At 45.0% G+C, this 22462-nt stretch overlaps 1 protein-coding gene across 9 annotated transcripts in view; it reads left to right on the top strand.

Annotated features, from left to right (window-relative positions):
* Positions 1 to 2150: 2150 nt before the first annotated feature.
* The window catches only part of ccdc73 (coiled-coil domain containing 73), a 254155-nt gene continuing 233843 nt past the window's right edge, over positions 2151 to 22462 (top strand). For 8 of the 9 annotated variants that reach the window (XR_011596610.1, XR_011596609.1, XM_070899541.1 and 5 more), the window contains exon 1: positions 2151 to 2253. The gene's annotated coding sequence lies outside the window, so the exon portion shown is untranslated. The remainder of the gene's footprint in view (positions 2254 to 22462) is intronic. The other variant, XM_070899545.1, reaches the window with a different exon arrangement.

Below are 22462 nucleotides of genomic sequence, written 5' to 3'. Positions count from 1 at the left end.
AGTTCGCATGCCAGACACGAGACTCCCAAAGCAAGCGCTCTACTTGGAACTCCTTCACGGCAAATGAGCCAAACGTGGGCAGCGGAATCGTTACAAGGACACCCTCAAAGCCTCTCTGGTAAAATGCAATATTCCCACTGACACCTGGGAGTCCCTGGTCAGAGACCACCCTAAGCGGAGGAAGTGCATCCAGGAGGGTGCTGAACTCCTTGAGTCTTGTCGATGAGACCATGCAGAAATCAAGCGCAGGCAGCGGAAAGAGCGTGCAGCAAACCAGTCCCACTCACCCCTTCCCTTAGTGACTATTTGTCCCATCTGTGACAGAGACTGTGGTTCTTGTATTGGACTGTACAGCCACCTAAGAACTCATGTTAAGAGTGGAAGCAAGTCTTCCTTGATTTTGAGGGACTGCCTATGATGATGACGACATAAAAGGTTACTGCACAAGATAAAAGTTCACGGGGTTGCGGGTAATATATTAGCATGGATAGAGGATTGGCTAACTAACAGAAAACAGAGAGTTGGGATAAATGTTTCATTCTCTGGTTGGCAATCAGTAACTAGTGGGGTGCCGTGGGGATCAGTGCTGGGACCCCAACGATTTACAATCTATATTAACAACTTGGATGAAGGGATCGAGTGTAATGTAGCCAAGTTTGCTGATGATACAAAGATGGGAGGAAAAGTAATGTGTGAGGAGGACACAAAAAAATCTGCAAAAGGACATTGACAGGCTAAGTGAGTGGGCAAAAATTTGGCAGATGGAGTATAATGTTGGAAAGTGTGAGGTCATGCACTTTGGCAGAAAAAAAATCAAAGAGCAAGTTATTATTTAAATGGAGAAAAATTGCAAAGTGCTGCAGTACAGCAGGACTTGGAGATACTTGTGTATGAAACGCAAAAGTATAGTATGCAGGTACAGCAAGTGATCAGGAAGACCAATGGAATCTTGGCCTTTATTGCAAAGGGGATGGAGTATAAAAGCAGGGAAGTCTTGCTACAGTTATACAGGGTATTGGTGAGGCCACACCTGGAATACTGTGTACAGTTTTGGTTTCCTTATTTATGAAAGAATATACTTGCTTTGGAGGCTGTTCAGAGAAGGTTCACGAGGTTGATTCCAGAGATGAGGGGGTGGACTTATGAGGAAAGATTGAGTGGGTTGGGCCTCTACTCATTGGAATTCAAAGAATGAGAGGTGATCTTATCGAAGCATTTAAGATTATGAGGGGGCTTGACATGGTGGAGGCAGAGAGGATGTTTCCACTGAGAGGGGAGACTAGAACTAGGGGGCATAATCTTAGAATAAGGGGCTGCCCATTTAAAACAGAGATGAGGAGAAATTTCTGTGGAATTCGCTGCCTCAGAGAGCTTGGAAGCTGTGACATTTAATACATTTATGACCGAGATAGACAGTTTCTTAACTGACAAGGGAATAAGGGATTATGGGAAGCAGGCAGGGAAGTGGATCTGAGTCCATGATCGGATCAGCCATAATCATATTAAATGGCAGAGCAGGCTCGAGGGGCCGTACTCCTGCTCCTATATCTTATGTTCTTATGTACTTTTATAAATGTGGAGTCTTACTCGTTCAGATTTCAATTATTGTTGGAGATTTTTATTCACTTCTTTCCGTCTCTTTCATCTTTCTCAATCCCATCTTTTCCCCTCTCTTCATTTCGTTTTCTGTATTTTACATTGGATTAAATATTCTAACTTGCACTTCCTGGTTTGAACTTTTCATGTCTCAGTAAGGATTCTTCAATATGATTGGTTCAGGAGACACGTTATTGCTTGGCAATTAACACCTATTTAAGAACTCAAAGGAGTGGCTAATTAATCAGATTATATTATAACCTCTTGGATGTTTTTCTTCTCCTAAATACACACTCCAGAACAATGGAGGCCGGAATAAGAGGACAGATATTAACTAATTTCTGCCATGGCATTCTGACTCTATATTGCTCTCTGCTTTTGACGTGCCCGTGGGCGTGTCTTTAAAATCCTGCTTTTGCTGCGGCATTTCTCCTTCAGAGCTCGGTCTCGATCTCAATTTTATTTCCCCTGCTCTGCTGGCCTCGGCAGGCGTGAGTTGCGGGAGGACCGTAATGGCCGCAGAACTATCCCGGCATGCACATCCAGAGTGAAAGCGCCCTATCCCCCGGCGCTGCCGCAGAGGATCACGCCATTGACCTGTCATCGTTCCCGCGCGCCGTTACCCCGTCGATCGAGCTGGAGCGGCAATAGCAGCAGGTAGGTAGGGAGGCCAAGCCGTTAAAACGGGAATTTACTTCACCCGCCGCCGGTTATAGCCTTTCGCCGTTTGGAATTTAAACCCTCCTCTCAGTTCGCTATCTTTTCATTGGTCCCTCACACACCCATCGCGCGCTCTCTGTGTGCAATCTCGACGACGCCAGAGGGTTGCCAACATTCTCCCGGATTCGCCGGGAGTCTCCCGGAATTCAGAGAATCAGAATAATTACAGCATTGGAGGAAGCCACTCCGCCCGTCGAGCAGGCTCTCTGCAAGACCACTTCAGCTAGTCCCACTCCTCCGCTCTTTCCTCGTAGCCCTGCAATTTACTTATCCAATTCCCCTTTGAAAGCCACGATTGAATCTGCATCCACCACCCTCTCGGGCAGTGTATTCCAGATCTGAACCACTCGCTGTGTCCTCATGTTGCATTTGGTTCTTCTGCCAATCATCTTAAGCCTGTGTCTCGACCTTTCCGCCAATGGGAACAGTTTCTCTCTAGGTACACCGTCTTGATGTTGGATTACAGATTAATCTCCTGGACCCCAGTAAGAAAATAATCACAGGGGTATTTAAAAATATGTATCGTTTAATTTTATTTTACCACTTTTTTTAATATAAAAACTATTCGAGGGGGGAGGCTGTTTGATGAGGTGGGGGGCCATTGGAAGTCATGTGATAAACCTCCAGGAATACATTCAACCAGAGTTAGCAACTTCACGCGAGCCACACCCCTCTCACCCGTTGACACTGACCCAAAGATGGAGATATTAGGATGGTGACTATATAGGCTCGAGGGGTGTTCCTAATGTTCACACCTCTTCTCTGATGGACCTCTTGATACTGTAGTGTTGAAAACATTTTTTAATTACGTTATGCCTTTGCAGCTCTGTATTTAACCATGTTTCTGATATATCCACCACACTATTGTTACATTGAATTTACAGCAAAGAAACAAGCCATTCGGACCAACTGGTCTATGTTGGTGTTTATGCTTCACACGAGCCTCCTCCAACCCTACTTCATCTCATCCCATCAATATGTTCTGTTATTTTCTCCCTTGTGTATTTATCTAGCTTCCCCTTAAATGCATCTGTGCTATTTACTTCAATTGCTTCCTGTGGTAGCAGGTTCCACATTCTAACCACACTCTGGTTGTTCCCTACTGTCACAATAGCCTCTAGTTCTGTCATCTTATTTCTAATGCTTCTAGCATTCATATACAAGTATCTTAATGTAGAGGTGCATTGAAAGAGTGCTTTTAACATCGCAAACAGTCCAAGGTGCATTCACAGATGCTGAACCCGGGAGATGACTGAAGATGTGGTCGAAACGGTATCCTTTTGAGGTGTCTCTTGAAGGCAGCAAGGTGGAGTGGTTTCTGGAAAGTTCTAGAATTAGGGTGAGCAGAGGAACGGAGAAGGGTACAAAGGAGACCAGGTTTGAAAAGCAGAGGACATGTACTAGCATGTGGGGCTGGCAGAGGTTGCAGAGGCATGGTGGGACGGGCCGTGTCGGATTTATCAATGAGGACGAGATTTAAAATTCATTGTGTAGGAAATGGGTAGTGAGTAGAGGAGTTAGTGCAGAGATCTGAAAGTCTCTCAAAAGCGACCCCCTCCTCGCCACTTTCTCAGGTAATAACTGGTTGTACCTGTTTATTTTTTATATTACTCAGTCTCAGGAGGAGGTTGCCCACATCTAGATTAAATTTAGAGAGAGAGTTGGAGTTTAGAGAAGAGCATTGGAGAAATTGACAAAGCCATGGGTGAGGGGATCAGCGGAAGTGGGGGGGGTTATATGCAAGAAAATAAATCAGATGGCATAGTAAATATTATGCTATAGTACCCGAATCTTGGTGCTTGAACAAAGAATTTCAATACCCTGTATTAAAATCGGCAGCAGCCAAGATTCAACTCACTCACTCACTCGCTTTCCTTCCTCTCCTCCTCTCCTCTCCTCTCCTTTCTTCCTTTTATGGGGGAGCTCTCTGAGAGAGCTGGCACCCCCGGTGGCCATCTTGCCAACTGTGGCAAAAACCGGGGCCTCCTGTGACGACCTGGCAGTCCCCCCCCCCCCCAGCGGTGATCGGAACATCTCCAGCGGCGGCAGATGGGCCTTTCCTCCTCAACGGTGACGCGATGCGATGACTGGAGCTCTCCTGCCCCACTGGTGACCTGGCCTCTTCTCCTCCTCCAACACGTGGTGAGCATCATGACCTCCCACTCTGGAGTTAAATTAAAAAATAGGATCTCAAAGGTAGTAATCTCAGAATTGCTACCAGTGCCACGTGCTAGTCAGAGCAGGAATCGCAGGATAGCTCATATGAATACGTGGCTCGAGGAGTGGTGCAGAAGGGAGGGATTCAAATTTCTGGGTCATTGGAACCGGTTCTGGGGGAGGTGGGACCAGTACAAACCGGACGGTCTGCACCCTAGGCAGGACCGGAACCAATGTCCTAGGGGGAGTGTTTGCTCGTGCTGTTGGGGAGGAGTTAAACTAATATGGCAGGGGGATGGGAACCTATGCAGGGAGACTGAGGGAAGTAGAATGGGGGCTGAAGCAAAAGATAAAAAGAAGAAAAGTAAAAGTGGAGGGCAGAGAAATCCAAAGCAAAAATCAAAAAGGGTCACATTACAGCAAAATTCTAAAGGGGAAAAGTGTGTTAAAAAGACAAGCCTGAAGGCTCTGTGCCTCAATGCGAGGAGTATTCGTAATAAGGTGGACAAATTAGCTGCACAGGCAGCAATTAATGAATATGATATAATTGGCATCATGGAGACATGGCTTCAGGGTGACCAAGGCAGGGAACTCAACATCCAGGGGTATTCAACATTCAGGAAGGATAGACAGAAAGGAAAAGGAGGTGGAGTAGCGTTGCTGGTTAAAGAGAAAATTAACGCAACATTAAGGAAGGACATTAGCTTGGATGATGTGGAATCTGTACGGGTGGAGCTGCGGAATACCAAAGGGCATAAAACGCTCGTGGGAGTTGTGTACAGACCACCAAACAGTAGTAGTGAGGTTGGGGACAGCATCAAACAAGAAATTAGGGATGTGTGCAATAAGGGTACAGCAGTTATAATGGGCGACTTTAATCTACATATAGATTGGGCTAACCAAACTGGTAGCAATACGGTGGAGGAAGATCTCCTGGAATGTATTAGGGATGGTTTTCTAGACCAATATGTCGAGGAACCAACTAGAGAGCAGGCCATCCTAGACTGGGTGATGCGTAACGAGAGAGGATTAATAAGCAATCTGGTCGTGCGGGGCCTCTTGGGGAAGAGTGACTATAATATGGTAGAATTCTTTATTAAGGTGGAGAGTGACACAGTTAATTCAGAGACTAGGGTCCTGCACTTAAAGAAAGGTAACTTCGATGGTATGAGACTTGAATTGGCTAGAATAGATTGGCAAATGATACTTAATGGGTTGACGGCGGATAGGCAATGGCAAATATTTAAAGATCGCATGGATGAACTTCAACAATTGTACATCCCTGTCTGGAGTAAAAATAAAACTGGGAAGGTGGCTCAACCGTGGCTAACAAGGGAAATTAAGGATAGTGTTAGATCCAAGGAAGAGGCATATAAATTGGCCAGAAAAAGCAGCAAACCTGAGGACTGGGAGAAATTTAGAATTCAGCAGAGGAGGAAAAAGGGTTTAATTAGGAGGGGGGAAATAGAGTATGAGAGGAAGCTTGCTGGGAACATAAAAACAGACTGCAAAAGCTTCTATAGATATGTGAAGAGAAAAAGATTAGGGAAGACAAATATAAGTCCCTTGCAGTCAGATTCAGGTGAATTTATAATGGCAGACCAGCTGAACAAATGCTTTGGTTCTGTCTTCACGAAGGAAGACACAAATAACCTTCCGGAAATACTAGGGGACTGAGGGTCTAGTGAGAAGGAGGAACTGAAGGAACTCCTTATTAGGCATGAAATTGTGTTAGGGAAATTGATGGAATTGAAGGCCAATAAATCCCCGGGGCCTGATAGTCTGCATCCCAGAGTCTTAAGGAAGTGGCCCTAGAAATAGTGGATGCATTGGTGATCATTTTCCAACAGTCTATCGACTCTGGATCAGTTCCTATGGACTGGAGGTTAGCTAATGTAACCCCACTTTTTAACAAAGGAGGGAGAGAGAAAACAGGTAATTATAGACCGGTTAGCCTGACATCTGGTGGGGAAAATGTTGGAATCAATTATTAAAGATGAAATAGCAGCGCATTTGGAAAGCAGTGACAGGATCGGTCCAAGTCAGCATGGATTTGTGAAAGGGAAATCATGCTTGACAAATCTTCTAGAATTTTTTGAGGATGGAACTAGTAGAGCGGACAAGGGAAAACCAGTGGATGTGTTGTATTTGGACTTTCAAAAGGCTTTTGACAAGGTCCCACACAAGAGATTAGTATGCAAAATTAAAGCACATGGTATTGGGGGTAATGTACTGACCTAGATAGGGAACTGGTTGGCAGACAGGAAGCAGAGTCAGGATAAACGGGTCCTTTTCAGAATGGCAGGCAATGACTAGTGGAGTGCCGCAGGGCTCAGTGCTGGGACCCCAGCTATTTACAACATACATTTAGATGAAGGAATTGAGTGTAATATCTACGTTTACGGATGACACTAAGCTGGGTGGCGGTGTGAGCTGTGAGGAAGACGCCAAGAGGCTGCAGAGTGACTTGGACAGGTTGGTTGAGTGGGCAGATGCAGTATAATGTGGATAAATGTGAGGTTATCTACTTTGGTGGCAAAAGGCAGAATATTATCTGAATGGTGGCAGATTAGGAAAAGGGGAGGTGCAATGAGACCTGGGTGTCATGGTACATCAGTTATTTAAAGTTGGCATGCAGGTACAGCAGGCGGTGAAGAAGGCAAATGGTATGTTGGCCTTCATAGCTAGGGGATTTGAGTATAGGAGCAGGGAGGTCTTAATGCAGTTGTACAGGGCCTTGGTGAGGCCTCACCTGGAATATTGTATTCAGTTTTGGTCTCCTAATCTGAGGAAGGACGTTCTTGCTATAGAGGGGCTGCAGCGAAGGTTCACCAGACTGATTCCCGGGGCGGCAGGACTGACATATGAGGAGAGACTTGATTGACTGGGCCTGTATTCACTAGAGTTTAGAAGGATGAGAGGGGATCTCATAGAAACATATGAAATTCTGACGGGACTGGACAGGTTAGATGCTGGAAGAATGTTCCCAATATTGGGGAAGTCCAGAATCAGGGGATACAGTCTAAGGATAAGGGGTAAGCCATTTAGGACTGAGATGAGGAAAAACTTCTTCACTCACCGCCTACCGCAGAGTTGTTGATGCCAGTTTATTGGATATATTCAAGAGGGAGTTTGATATGGTCCTTACAGCTAAAGGGATCAAGGGGTATGGAGAGAAAGCAGGAAAGGGGTACTGAGGTGAATGATCAGCCATGATCTTATTGAATGGTGGTGCAGACTTGAAGGACCGAATGGCCTACTCCTGCACCTAGTTTCTATGTTTCTATGAACCCCAGTGGGCCACTGACCCTCCCAATGCCTGTCCCCAACCAAGTCTCAGACCACCTACCATCAAGACCACTACTCAGCGCCTGGTCTCCAGTCGCCTTGGACCCCCTTGCCACTGGATCAAGACCTTGCTCAGCTAAGCCCGTGTTGGTAGCCGGTGTGCAATGACCATCCTACTTTAAAAGCACTCACGCACAGGCATCTTCTACTCCTCTAACATGAAGTTCGGGACCTGGAACGTCAGCACCCTCATGGACAACTCGTAACAGCGACAGGCTGGAACGCCGCACCGCCATAGTGTCCCGGGAACTTAGACGCTTTGATATCGACATCGCCAAAGGGAAACCAGAGGAAGAACGCCTCCTCCACGGAGTCGGCTTCGCCATCAAAAACCCTGCAGGGTTAACTCATGACTCTTCGACTCACCCTATATCGGAATCAATGCACCACAGTCATCAGTGCGTATGCCCCAACACTCGATGCAACAGATGAGACCAAAGAGGGTTTTTAATCCAGCCTCTCAAAATCCCTGTCCTGCGTCCCCGCGTCTGATAAACTGATCCTCCTCAGTGACTTCAATGCCAGGGTCAGCAAGGACACAGCCCTCTGGGGAGGCGTAATTGGCAGAGAGGGGGTAGGGAAAGCCAACTCCAGCGGTACCCTACTGACAAAATGTCTAGAATATGAACTTGTCATCACCAACACCTTGTTCCGACAGAGGGACAAATACAAGGCATTGTGGCACCACCCCCGCTCCAAACACTGGCACCTGCTCGACTATGTCATCGTCCGAGCCAGGGATCGCAAGGATGTGCGCATCACCCGTGCCATGACAGGAGCCGACAATTGCTGGACAGACCACTGCCTAATCCGATCCATCATTAACATCAACATAGCCCCAAAGCGGAGGGGGCAGCAGAAGCAGTGCCACAAAAAAGTCAATGCCTGGGCACTTAAGGACCCAGCTAAGAGAGCCCTATACAATCAGCGACTCACAGCCAACCTGGCACGCCTTGATGACCCTGAGATGCCCACAATGCTTGGGTCTGCGCTCCAGGCCTCCATAACCAATGCCTGCGAAGAGACGCTTGGTCACTCAACCAGGAAACACCAGGACTGTTTCGATGAGAATGATCAGGAGATCCAAGAGCTAATCGATCACAAGCGCAGGGTATTTCTGAGCCTTAAACAACAATCCAACTTGGGAGCAGCAAAGCAGCATTACAGAAGGCTCAAGGCTGAGGTCCAACAAAAAACCCGGGACCTAAAGAACAGATGGTGGATGGAGAAAGCGCAGGAGATACAGCAGCTGGCCGACAGTCATGATGTGCGAGGATTCTTCATTGCAGTCAAGGCTACCGACGGTCCAAACTTCCAAGGCCCCACCCCACTGCTGGCCAAGAATAGGGAAACACCCATCAAGGACACCGAGGTAGTCAGGGCCCGCTGGAAGGAGCACTTCGAAGATCTCCTCAATCGAGACTTTGCCTTTGACACGAGTGTTCTCGACTCCATCGTGCAGCATACCACCTGCCACCACCTCAGCAAAACCCCAACACTGCATGAGGTAGAAAAAGCCATAAGACAGCTTAAAAACAACAAGGCTATGGGAGCGGATGGAATCCCCACTGAGGCATTGGAGTATGGCGGAGAGGCACTGTTAGCATGAATACATGATTTCATCTCTCTCATTTGGAGGGAAGAGAGCAGGCCGGGAGATCTCAGAGATGCAGCGATCATGTCCATCTTTAAAAAAGGGGACAAGTCCGACTGCACCAACTACAGAGAAATCTCCCTGCTATCAGCCACAGGGAAAGTCGTCGCTAGAGTCCTCCTTAACCGTCTTCTCCCTGTGGCCGAGGAGCTCCTCCCGGAGTCGCAGTGTGGATTTCGTTCCCTACGGGGCACACTGGACATGATTTTTGCAGCGCGACAGCTGCAGGAGAAATGCAGGGAACAGCGCAAGCCCTTATACATGGCCTTTTTCGACCTTACAAAGGTCTTTAACACTGTCAACCGCGAGGGTCTATGGAGCGTCCTCCTCTGCTTCGGATGCCCCCAAAAGTTCACCATCCTCCGCCTGCTCCACGACGACATGCAGGCCGTGATCCTTACCACTAGGTCCATTACAGATCCAGTCCACATCCAGACCAGTCAAATAGGGCTGCGTCATCTCCCAACCCTCTTCTCTAATGTAACTAAACTACAGAACCAGTGGGAATCTGTTCAACCTTCGCCGTCTCCAGGCCAGGTCCCAGACCACCCTAACCTCTGTCGTCGAGCTACGGTACGCGGACGACGCCTGCATCTGCGCACATACAGAGGCTGAACTCCAAGACATAGTCGACGTATTTACTGAGGCATATAAAAGCATGGGTCTTACGCTAAACATCCGTAAGACAAAGGTCCTCTACCAGCTTGTCCTTGTCGCACAGCACTGCCACCCCAGTCATAAAGATCCCTGGGCCCTGGACAACGTGGACCTCGGGAACCTCTTATCAACAAGAGCAGGCCTTGATGTCGAGATTCAACACCGCCTCCAGTGCGCCAGTGCAGCCTTTGGCTGCCTGAGGGAAAGAGTGAAGACCAGACCCTCAAAACTACCACCAAACTCATGGTCTACAGGGCTGTAGTAATACCCGCCCTCCTGTATAGCTCAGAGACATGGACCATGTGCAGCAGACACCACAAGTCGCTGGAGAGATACCATCAACGATGTCTCCGCAAGATCCTACAAATCCCCTGGGAGGACAGACGTACCAAGGACACCCTCAAAGCCTCCCTGATAAAGTGCAACTTCCCTACTGACACCTGGGAGTCCCTGGCCAAAGATTGCCCTAAGTGGAGGAAGTGCATCCGGGAGGGCGCTGAGCACCTCGACTCTCCGCCGAGAGCATGCAGAAAACAAGCGCAGGCAGCGGAAAGAGCGTGCGGCAAACCAGTCCCACCCATCCCTTCCCTCAACGACTATCTGCCCCACCTGTGACAGAGTCTGTGGTTCTTGTATTGGACTGTTCAGCCACCTAAGAACTCATTTTAAGAGTTCCGAGGGACTGCCTATGATGATGAGATAAGTATATGAGGGAGAAAGGAATAGGATATGCTGATAGAGATAAAGTGTGGGAGGAGACTCGTACAGAGCATAAACACCAGCATAGACCTATTGAGCTGAATAGCCTGTTTCTGTGCTGTAAAATTCTAAGGAATGTATTTCTCAGCCACACCGTGTGTTCAGGAGAACAGCCGAAGTATGCACAGCGCCATCAAGCTTTTGGAATCGGGTACTGCAACAGCATATGAATCTTGGTGTAAGAAGCTTGTTCGAGCATCTCAACAAAATCTTTGCCTCCCATCCATGCGATGAGTTCTTGCATTCACTGGGGGAGGTTTAGACGACAACAACAACAGTTTTTATTTATAAAATGCGATTTAACATAGTAAAACGTCCCAAGGTGCTTCACAGGAGTGTTTTAAGACAAAACAAATACATTTGACACTGAGCCACATAAGGAGAAATGACAGCAGATGACCAAAATCTTGGTCAGAGGTAGGTTTTAAGGAGCATCTTAAAGAAGGAAAGAGAGGTGGAGAGGTTTAGGGAGGGAGTTTCAGAGCTTGGGGCCTAGGCAGCTCGAAGCACAGCCACCAATGGTTGAGCAGTTATAATTAGGGATGTTAGAATTTGAGAAGCACAGACATCTTGGGGTATGGAGAGGGTGGGGGTTGTGAGACTGAAGGAGATTACAGAGATAGGCAGGGGCGAGGCCATGGAGGGATTTGTAAGCAAGGCTGAGAATTTTGAATTCGAGGCGTTGCTTAACCAGGAGCCAGTGTAGGTCAGCGAGCACAGGGGTGATGGATGATCGGGACTTTGTGTGAGTTAGGACACGGCAGCCGAGTTTTGGATCACCCCTTACGTAGGGTAGAATGTGGGAGGCCAGCGAGGAGTGCGTTGGATTAGTCCAGTCTAGACGGCTGTTAACATCCATGAAAATTATGGCAACATTCACATCAGCAGTGCTGAGTAGCATCTAGATTCACCAGTGCCACAAGGGTCCCATTGGTGTCTTGGAAGTCCATTCCCTGTATCTCCGAGGATGCCACGAGGCTCTACGTCTGTTGCAGTTGATTTTGACCTCCGTATCGGCCTGGCTAAGTCTGTTGCTAGTTGTCAAGGATAAGCTAGCAGACTGTATTGACAGTGGCAGCACTAACAACATTATTGTCATAGTCCAGCAGTTGCCATGTTTCCTTCATTTTGAAGCTGGCCCTCTTGCCTCCATGGGGAACAATAAAGTATTTATCCAACTCCCTTTTGAATATTGCTATTGAATCTGCTTCCACGACCCTTTCAGTGCTTTCCAGATCACAACTACTCATTGCGTTAAAAAAATATTTCCACAAATTGTTTTGCCAATCACATTAAATCTGTCCTCTGGTTACTGACCCTTCTGCCACTGGAAACAGTGTATCATTTTTTACTCTGTACATGATTTTGAACACCCCTGAGATTCTGAGATCTCCTCTTAACCAGCTCTGCTAAAAGAAGAATAAACCCAGCTTCTGCAGTCTCTCTCTACATCCCTGGTACCATTCTCGTAAATCTCTTCAGCACTCTCTCTAAGGCCCTGCTATCCTTCCTAAAGTGGGGTGCCCAGAATTGAACACATAGAAAGTCATTGCATATGTCTCGTCCATTTCCACGTTTGCAACTTCTCTGTATGAATAACACACTGGGCAGCTTCTACCTTTTAACCCATTCTAGAGGCCCAAATTATCATATGAGATGAGGTAAAAATAAACAGTGCTGTTATTTCCGCATTGAAACTGACTGCAACTTCAGGATTTAGTGCATGCACATCCTAACGCGGAAATCCTGACATTGCGGTCAGTCATTCACTGCTTCGACACTGGCTGTGCTGTGGACCTGCTGTCCACACCCCCCCCCCCCCCCCATAGCCGGCAATCAGTGAAACTGAGAAAAATGTGGGTTTTTCCACGAAAATATCGCTGATAAATATATCATTTAATGTTAGGCCTTGTTGGATTAGGCGTAACTGGAGATTTACCAGCGTGTATTGACTGCTAAACAAACATGATAGCCGTGAAAAACTAATTTAAATTTTGTGGAGTGTCATATTTCTCCATGATAATGAAAATTATAATTTTAAGAAACTTAAAAAAAAAAAATTATGAGCTAGAAATTGCAGCCGGAGGCCTACCTCCAGATCCAACATGCGAAACATTTCCGCACCTACCTCCATGCGTCCAGGCTGAGGAGAGTTCCGGTTTTGGGCCTCCAGGCGGTTGTCAGTGTAAAGGCCCATGGATCCCAGGCACGCATGTGGTTCGCAAGCGTCCTTGGGATCACGTGGGCCCAGTCCTCACAAAGGAGGATACCATTGCAATCATTTCAGAAGGGAATCTCCTAATGACGTAATGGAATCCCCAAATAATTAAACAAGTTACACAATTGTAATAAATATAAATGTACTGATTTTCAATTTTATTCACAAGTCCCTTCATTACACCAAATACATTAAACATTACATTTTTTGAGAAATAATTCTAAACATCTTAATCTGGGCCAGTATTTTCATCAACTAATTTAAAGTGTAAGTGCTTCATTTTTGATTTTTAGATGCTTATTTTAAGCCTTATATACCCTTACGCTGATGAAAGCATGCCATGTGCCTGCTTTTACCAGCCCTAATAGTTTCGTGGGCAATTGCCAAATTCTGCACCAGCGATACTGATTTTCCAGTCGGTTCGTATGATCTGTCAATGCGTACCTTGACAGATCGCAAGTTACGGGTTTCGCGCGTGTGCAAGTGCAATTACAACAGTGTACATCATCACGAAGAATGCTATTTCTGCCCCTATATTTATTAAAAGTTTGTTCATGCAGTATATTGAGGTAAGCGATCAGTGGAATCACAAGCAGGTCCTTGGGAGACCTCTTGGGATGCATTCACATCTGCTCCTTCTGATAATAGATCCTTTAAGAACAATGCATTAGAATGACCGTGATATACTGGTACATGTAGCACAAGGTCAAAATGCACTATCATCACACACAATACATTACTGAAACAATTCCTCAGCACATCATTGTTTTCTTTCAAAATTAATGCTTCAGAGTTATCCGTAGTAATAAGGAATGGTACACAACACCCCCATCCCCTCCCTCCCAGAAAATAAAACCTAATAAAATAGAAAGACAGCCCTAGACACAAGAATGTCTCAATTAGAGTGATGTGAAACTGTGCTGCTTCCCGAAGGGGCTTCTCTGTTAGACCCTGCTCCTTCCTTTTCCTCTTCCTCCTCCTCCTCCTCCTCCTATGACTTGTTTTGCTCTTCATTGAGAATCAAGTTATTTCTATTTCTACAGCTGTGTTGTGCAGTATGCTACTACCATTCTGCAAATTCTCTGGGATATTTTGATGGTGCAATCCAAAATATCCGAACCATTGTTTCAACACACCAGATATCTGCTCGATGAGATTCCGAACACTCTCATGCGCTTAATCGAGCACCTTTTGCAGTTGCATGGCGGTGCTATGATCCGCACTGCTCTGGGACTTCTGGAAATTGGACATGAAAAATTCTTCAGAATCGATTGCACACCACTTGGACGTTTGTAACGCGGTATGCTTTTCTGTTAAATCTCACTGGTTGTATATGTGCTTGAACAGTGACATGGGAATGCCACATCCTTCAACAAAAAGAATCACCCTGTGTGACTATCATGCTGTTTCTAATAAATTGCTAAATTTAATACTGTCACCGATGAATCAAAATGGAGCACCTGTGGCCTGAGTCATGCAGCAGTGAAATACAACTTGGCTAATCCTTACCATGTCTCCAGCTGGTTTGCAGGAATGATTCTGGCAAAAAAAAGTTGAGTTATCATTCATCATAATAACAATGGAAAACAAGAAAATGGCTGACACTTTGAACAAATATTTTGTATTTGTCTTCACGGTAGAAGACACTCAGAGTATCCCAATAATAGTAGATAATCAAAAAGCAAAAGGGAGGGAGTTTCTTAAAACAATCACTATCCTCGAGAAAAAGTACTAGGCAAACTAATGGGACTAAAGGTGGACAAGTCCCCTGGACCTGATGGCCTGCATCCGAGGGTCTTAAAAGAAGTGGCTGCAGAAATAGTGGAAGCATTGGTTGTAATCTTCCAAAATGCCCTAGATTCTGGAAAGGTCCCAGCGGATTGGAAAACTGCAAATGTAACACCCCTATTCAAGAAAGGAGGGAGACAGAAAGCAGGAAACTATAAGTCAGTTAGCCTAACATCTGTCATTGGGAAAATGCTGGAATCCATTATTAAGGGAGTAGCAGCAGGACATTTAGAAAATCATAATTAAATCAAGCAGAGTCAACATGGTTTTATGAAAGGGAATTCGTGTTTGACAAATTTTTAGAGTTCTTTGAGGGTGTAACGAGCATGGTGGATCAAGGGCAACCAGTAGACGAGGTGTATTTGGATTTCCAAAAGGCATTTGATAATGCAATAGATGCTGAGAGGATGTTTCCCCCTCGGGGGAGAAATCTAGGAACTAGGGGCCATAGTTTCAGACGGAGATGAGGAGGAAATTCTTCTCTGAGGGTTGTGAATCTTGGGAATTCTTTACCCCAGCTGTGGAGGCTGAGTCATTGAATATATTCAAGGTGGAGATAAACAGATTTTTGAACTACAGGCGAGTCAAGGGTTATGGAGAACAGGCAGGACAGTGGAGTTGAGGCCAAGACCAGATCAGCCATGATCTTATTGAATGGCGGAACAGGCTCGAGGGGCCAAATGGCCTACTCCTGTTCCTATTTCATATTCATCTTGTGTTCATTCTTACCATTACTTACACCAGATTGTTACTCCTTAGTTACAGGAGAAGAAACCTGATCTGTGGCTTCCATGTTAAGGTATAGCCGCCTCACACAATATGCGGTAAAGTAATTTTGCTAGGCAAGGGTATTAAGGATTACGGAACCATGCCGGGTAGATGGAATTAAGATACAGATCAGCCATGATCAAATTGAATGGCGGAACAACTGGAGTATTGTGTTCATCTGGAATATTGGAGGTAATGTATTAGCATGGATAGAGGATTGGTTAACGGACAGAAAACAGAGTAGGGATAAACGAGTCTTTTTCCAGTTGGCAAATGGTAACTAGTGGGGTGCCACTGGGATCGGTGCTGACGCCTCAACTATTTACATTAATGACTTGGATGAAGGGACCAAGTGTAATGTAGCCAAGTTTGCTGATGATATAAAGATGGGTGGGAAAGCAAGTTGTGACGAGGACACAACTAATCTGCAAAGGGATATAGACAGGCTAAGTGAGTGGACAAACATTTGGCAGATGGAGTATAATGTGGCAAAGTGTGAGGTTATCCACTTTGACAGGAAAAATAAAAAAGCAAATTATTATTTAAATAGAAAGAAAGACTTGCATTTATATAGCGCCTTTCATGACTACTGGACGTCGCAAAGCGCTTTACAGCCAATTAAGTACTTTTGGAGCGTAGTCACTGTTGTAATGTGAGAAACACGGCAGCCAAATAGCGCACAGCAAACTCCCACAAACAGCAATGTGATAATGACCAGATAATCCCATGACCTTCTGACTCAAAGGCGAAGCTGCTTCCCACTGAGCCTTGATTTGGCTGATCTCAAACTCGGACAGTGGATGGGCTGCTGCAGTCAGCATCATCGCGCAGAGTTAGAAAGGGATAATTGGCCAGGGTTCCCCCTCCTGATCGCTACACAGCCCCTCCTGTTGGAAAGCGTGCACGAGTGTGGACAAGATTGGAGTAGCACCTTGTTCGCGTGAGTAATTACCACTTGGGGTAAAGGACTGGAGAGCTGCTGATGTACTGGGGTACAGTTCCACAGTACTGTCCCTTCTGGAGGCTAGAAATCTGATGAAACAGAGGATTAAAAAGAAAGCCCTCCCTCTGGATGGGCACTTTTATGAGGGACTTCAGTTACATAGAGAGATGAGAGAATCTGGGATTGTTCTCCTTGGAGCAGGGAAGGTTAAGGGGAGATATAAGAGATGTTCAAAATTATATGGAGCTTTTGATCGAGTAGATGGAGAGAAACCGTTTCCACTAGCAGTAGGGTCGGTAACCAGAGGACACAGACTTAAGATAATTGGCAAAAGAACCAGAGGGGAAAGATGAGAAATTATTTCCTGCAACGCGTTATTACTGGAATTCACTGCCCAAAAGGGTGGTGGAAGCAGATTCAACAGTAACTTTAAAAGGGGAAATTGAATATACACTTGAAAAGGAAAACAATTGCAGAGCTATGGGGAAAGAGAAAGGGGAATGGGACTAATTGGATAGCTATTTCAAAGCTATTTATAAATGAAGAGAAATTACAAAATGCTGCAGTACAGAGGGATCTGGGGTCCTTGTGCATGAAACACAAAAGGTTAGTATGCAGGTACAGCAAGTAATCAGGAAGGCAAATGGAATGTTGGCCTTTATTGCAAAGGGGATGGAGTATAAAAGTAGAGAAGTCCTGCTACAACTGTACAGGGTACTGGTGAGGCCACACCTGGAGTACTGCTTAAGGAGGGATATACTTGCATTGGAGGCAGTTCAGAGAAGGTTCACTAGGTTGATTCCTGAGATGAAGGGGTTGACTTATGAAGAAAGGTTGAGCAGGTTGGGCCTATACTCATTGAAGTTTAGAAGAATGAAAGGTGATCTTATTGAAACATTTAAGATACTGAGGGGGCTCGACAAGGTAGATGCAAAGAGGATGTTTCTCATCGTGGGGGAATCTAGAACTAGGGGGCATAGTTTCAGAAGAAGAGGTCGCCCATTTAGAACTGAAATGAGGAGAAATTTTTTGTCTGAGGGTCGTAAATCTGTGGAATTCACTGCCCCATAGAGCTGTGGAGGCTGGGGGGTCATTGAATATATCTAAGGTGGAGATGGACAGCTTTTTGAGCGATAACTGGGTGAAGGGTTATGTGGAGCGGGCAGGGAAGTGGAGCTGAGCCCAAAATCAGATCAGCCATGATCTTATTGAATGGCGGAGCAGGCTCGAGGGGCCAAATGGTCTACTGCTCCTATTTCGTATGTTCTTAAAGCTAGGTGGGACAGTAAGTTGTGAGGAGTACACAAAGTGCCTGCAAAGGAATATTGATAGACTAAGTGAATGGACAGTAAGGTAGCAGATGGAGTATAATGTAGGGAAATGTGAAGTTATTCACTTTGGTAGGAAGAATAGAAAAACAGAATATTTTTTAAATGGTGAGAAACTTAAATATTGGTGTTCAGAGCGATTTGGGTGTCCTTGTGCAGGAAACACGGAAAGCTAGCATGCAGGTACAGCTAATAAGAAAAGCAAATGACATGTAGGCCTTTATTGCAAGGGGGTTGGAGTATAAGAGTAAGGAAGTCTTGCTACAATTGTACAGGGTTTTGGTGAGACCACACCTGGAGTACTGTGCACAGTTTTGGTCTCCTTATCTAAGGAAGAATATACTTGCCTTGTAGGCGGTGCAACAAAGGTTTACTAGATTGATTCCTGGGATGAGAGGGCTGTCATATGATGAGAGATTGTGTAGAATGGGCCTAAACTCTCTGGAGTTTAGAAGAATGAGCGGTGATCTCATTGAAACATACAAGATTCTGAGGGGGGTTGAGAGGGTAGATGCTGAGAGGTTGTCTCCCCTGCCTGGAGTGTCTAGAACTAGGGGGCACAGTCTCAGGATAAGGGGTAGGCCATTTAAAATAGATGAGGAATTTCTTCACTCAGAGGGTTGTGAATCTTTGGAATTCTCTGGCCCAGAGGGCTGTGGATGCTGAGTCTCACAATATATTCAAGGCTGAGATAGATTTTTGGAGTTTAGTGGAATCAACGCTTGAGATCGGGTGGGAAAGTGGAGTTGAGGTCAATGATCAACTATGATCTTATTGCATGTATGGCCTACTCCTACTCCTATTTCTTATGTTCTTATGTCCAATTCTGGGCACTGCCCTTTAGGAAGGATGTGAAGGCCTTAAAGAGGGTGCAGAAAAGATTTACAAGAAAGGCTACAGGGATGAGGGACTTCAAATAGACTGAAGAAGCTGGGGTTGTTCTCCTTAGGGCAGAGAAGGTTGAGAGGAGAGTTGATAGCGGTGTTCAAAATCTGGACAGAGTAGATAGAGAGAAACTGTTCCCATTGGCGGAAGAGTCGAGAACCAGAGGACACAGATTTAAGGTGATTGGCAGAAAAACTAAAGGCGAAATGAGGAAAAACGTTTTTACGCAGCGAGTGGTTATGATCTGGAATGCACTGCTTGAAAGTGTGGTGGAGTCAGACTCAATCGTGGCTTTCAAAAGGGAATTGGATAAATACCTGAAGGAAAATTTTGCAGGGCTACGGGGAAAGGTGGGCGAGTGGGACTAGCTAAAGTGCTCTTGCAGAGAGCCGGCACAAGCTCGATGGGCCGAATCACCACCTCCTGTGCTGTAACTGTTATGATTCTATATTTAATTCTAATTTTGTGCAGTGTCAAGTTTCTGCATAACGATAAATTACAATTTTTAAGAAATGTTTTTAAAAATGTATTATTTAAAAGTTTGATATTTATTTCAGATTTACCTTTTCCCCATGTGAGAGTTCCAATCTCTAACATTTTTTTAAAGTGTGAATAAAAGAAGCTTCTTCACTTCCTGGTTCTCTGAGAATTCTGCATTGTGATTGGCTGCTTACGCAGCTTGTTGACATCACAGCAGCTCGCAGTAGGGATTCTACACTGATCTCACTTTCACATCGAGAAAGGCAAACTTCTTGCCACAGCGATCGGGAGATCTTTGTGGGCAGCTCTCTTTGGAGACAGTGGCAAACACCTTTGCTTTGTCACTGACTGCAAATTTCTGGCCACTGAGTCTGTCTTTAAAAAAAATACAATGCCAATTTGCCATGTATGTTGACATTTTAGGCCACTAGGTGGCGATGCAGCTTGTGTTATGTGCTGATGAAATACAGCTTCATAAGTCTGAGCAAATACTGCTGTGTTACTGTATTGCAGCTGGAACAAAAGTGAAGCCCATATGGGCTTAAGTCTTTCCCTTTCAAATACTGTTTGTGCCAGTGTATCTAATTTCCACCTTTTCTATTTGAATCAAATTTTCTTTTTAAAACTTGATGTCCACTAACACCAGTTATTACATTATTTAAGGCACGTGTTGATAGTGATGCGCAAGATAATGTTCCTTGGCACTATTAAGGACTATGCCCTGACGATATTGAAACCAGTTTTCGGCTCGTCTTGAGGTCAGAGACTGATAAATTCAATTGCTTTCATCAGACAGACTTATCCTAATATTTGAGGGCCATCCTGCATTTAATTGTGTTATCAATGCTAGGGAAAGAGGAAAGAAAGCATTTTTAGGGACATATTAGTCCCCACAGGACATTTGCATAGTATGTACAGCACAGAAAACAGGCTATTCGTCCCAATAGATCTATGCCGATGTTTATGCTCTACCTGAGCCTCCTCCCACCGTACTTCATTTCTTGCTGTTACAACAACTTGCATTTTATATAGTGCCTTTAACATCATAAAATGTCACAAAGCACTTCACAGGAACATTATCAAACAAAATTTGACACCGACCTACTTTAGGAGATTTTAGGATTGGCGACCAAAAGCTTGGTCAAAGAGGTAAGTTTTAATGAGCATCTTAAATTGGGAGAGAGAGGTAGCAAGGTGGAAAGGTTTAGGGAGGAAATTCCAGAGCTTAGGCCCAGGCAGCTGAAGGCACAGATGCTAATGGTGAAGCGATTAAAATCGGGGATGCGCAAGAGGCCAGAATTGGAGGAGTGCAGAGATCTCGGAGGGCTGTAGCGTTGGAGGAGATTACAGTAATATTACTGTGAGACCAGGTCATTATCCCAGTTTTGTAGTATTTTTCATTTTTACCAGTTTTGAAGGAACAGTATGGTGTTGACAGGATTTTTTGTGGTAGCATTGTTAACTTTTCACAATTCTATTTTTATCAGCCTGATGAGTAAAAATATGAAGCCTCACAATTTTCTTGAAAAATGTATTGGAACCAGTGGATCACTTCACTGGCTGCCATTGACCTTGATCTGTCGACGGAATTGTGACTGAACTTTTCTACTTACGTGCAGTCTGACCCTGTTTCCCAGGTAGCACACAATGCGTGACGCGTTTGATAGGCTCACTAGAGCAGACAGAGAAAGCTTCAAATTCTGGAAGTCAGAAATATATTCGTAAAATGCTAGAAATGTATAACGGCTCCAATTAATGTCTGAATAGAAAGAAGACTTGCATTTATATAGCACCTTTCCCGACTATCGGATGCCTCAAAGCGCTTTGCAGCCAATGAAGTACTTTTTGAAGTGTAGTCACTTGTTGCAATGTAGGAAATGCAGCAGCCAATTTGCACATAGCAAGCTCCCATAAACAGCAATATGATAATGACCAGATCATTTGTTTTTTTAGGAATGTTCGATTGAGGGATAAATATTGGCCAGGACACTGGGGATAACTCTCCTGCTCTTCTTTGAAATAGTGCCATGGGATCTTTTATGTCCACTTGAGAGAGCAGATGGGGCATTGGTTTAACGTCCCATCTGAAGGACGGCACCTCTGACAGTGCAGCACTCCTTTAGTACTGCACTGGAGTGCCAGCCTAGGTTTTTGTGCTCGAGTCTCTGGGCTGACTCAGAGGTGATGTCAGAGCTACCAATTGAGCCACGGCTGACACAATAGAGAAAAGATGGAGCACTGTTTCTTGTGCAGAACCCTTTGGCAGGCTCAGTATGGAGATTGACTGGTAGGGTTAAGGATTCATTGCACCATGTAAATGGCGGTATTTTATTTTTAATTAAGAGTCAAAATATTTTCCTCTTCTGTTTTGCATTTTGTTTTTCTGTCTGTCGATTTTATTTCTGTATCTAAGACCATTCTTGTTTCTCTTTTCTGATCCTATTTTTCTGGTTCGTTATCCTTTCTACCTCTGCTCTTCCTTTTGCTTGATTTCCAATATCTGACCAGTTGCAGAAAGTTGGGAAAGGCACAACTCTCAGGCTGAGATTTTCATTAAGACCTATTACCAAATCCAGTTTATCAAGGAAGGCAGTCACATAGTCCCCACGCCTGTCCTGTTTTACTAGAAGTCGTGTTGAAGCTAGCTATTTATTTTTGAAATTGAAAATTGCAAGTGGGAAGAGCATAGTTCTTTTTGTAAGGATTATGGAAATACACACATTGTTAAAGTAGCACAAGTAGAACACTGGACAAATCAGATATAGATTTAGACATGCTGATACAGTTTACTTCAACAAAACTTTGGAATTCGTTTTAAGGAATTTTTTCCCCTTATGGTTATTAGAAAATGGTCCTCTTTTATTTCAAACTAATATATAGTGTGACGTAGTCCAGTAATTTGAAGTATATGGTTAAACATTTGGGGGATGAAATTTCCACTTTTAGCAACGACTGTTAGTGCCTCCAGATGGCGCAATGGGTGCAAAATATATTTTGCCCGGCCCGGTGAGAAACTCGCCCGGTGCGAAATTGGGCACTGTTCTTGTGGAAGCACTACGAGGTAGCACTCCGCACCGGGCACGATTGCCCCACTGGAATGCATGCGACGATGATGGCGTCATCGCTGTGCGCATCGCCTCCTTACCACCCTGGAAGTGAAA

Source organism: Pristiophorus japonicus, chromosome 14, assembly GCF_044704955.1.
Source record: "Pristiophorus japonicus isolate sPriJap1 chromosome 14, sPriJap1.hap1, whole genome shotgun sequence".
Taxonomy (NCBI): Eukaryota; Metazoa; Chordata; class Chondrichthyes; family Pristiophoridae; genus Pristiophorus; species Pristiophorus japonicus.
This window is presented reverse-complemented; position numbering and strand designations above follow the sequence as displayed.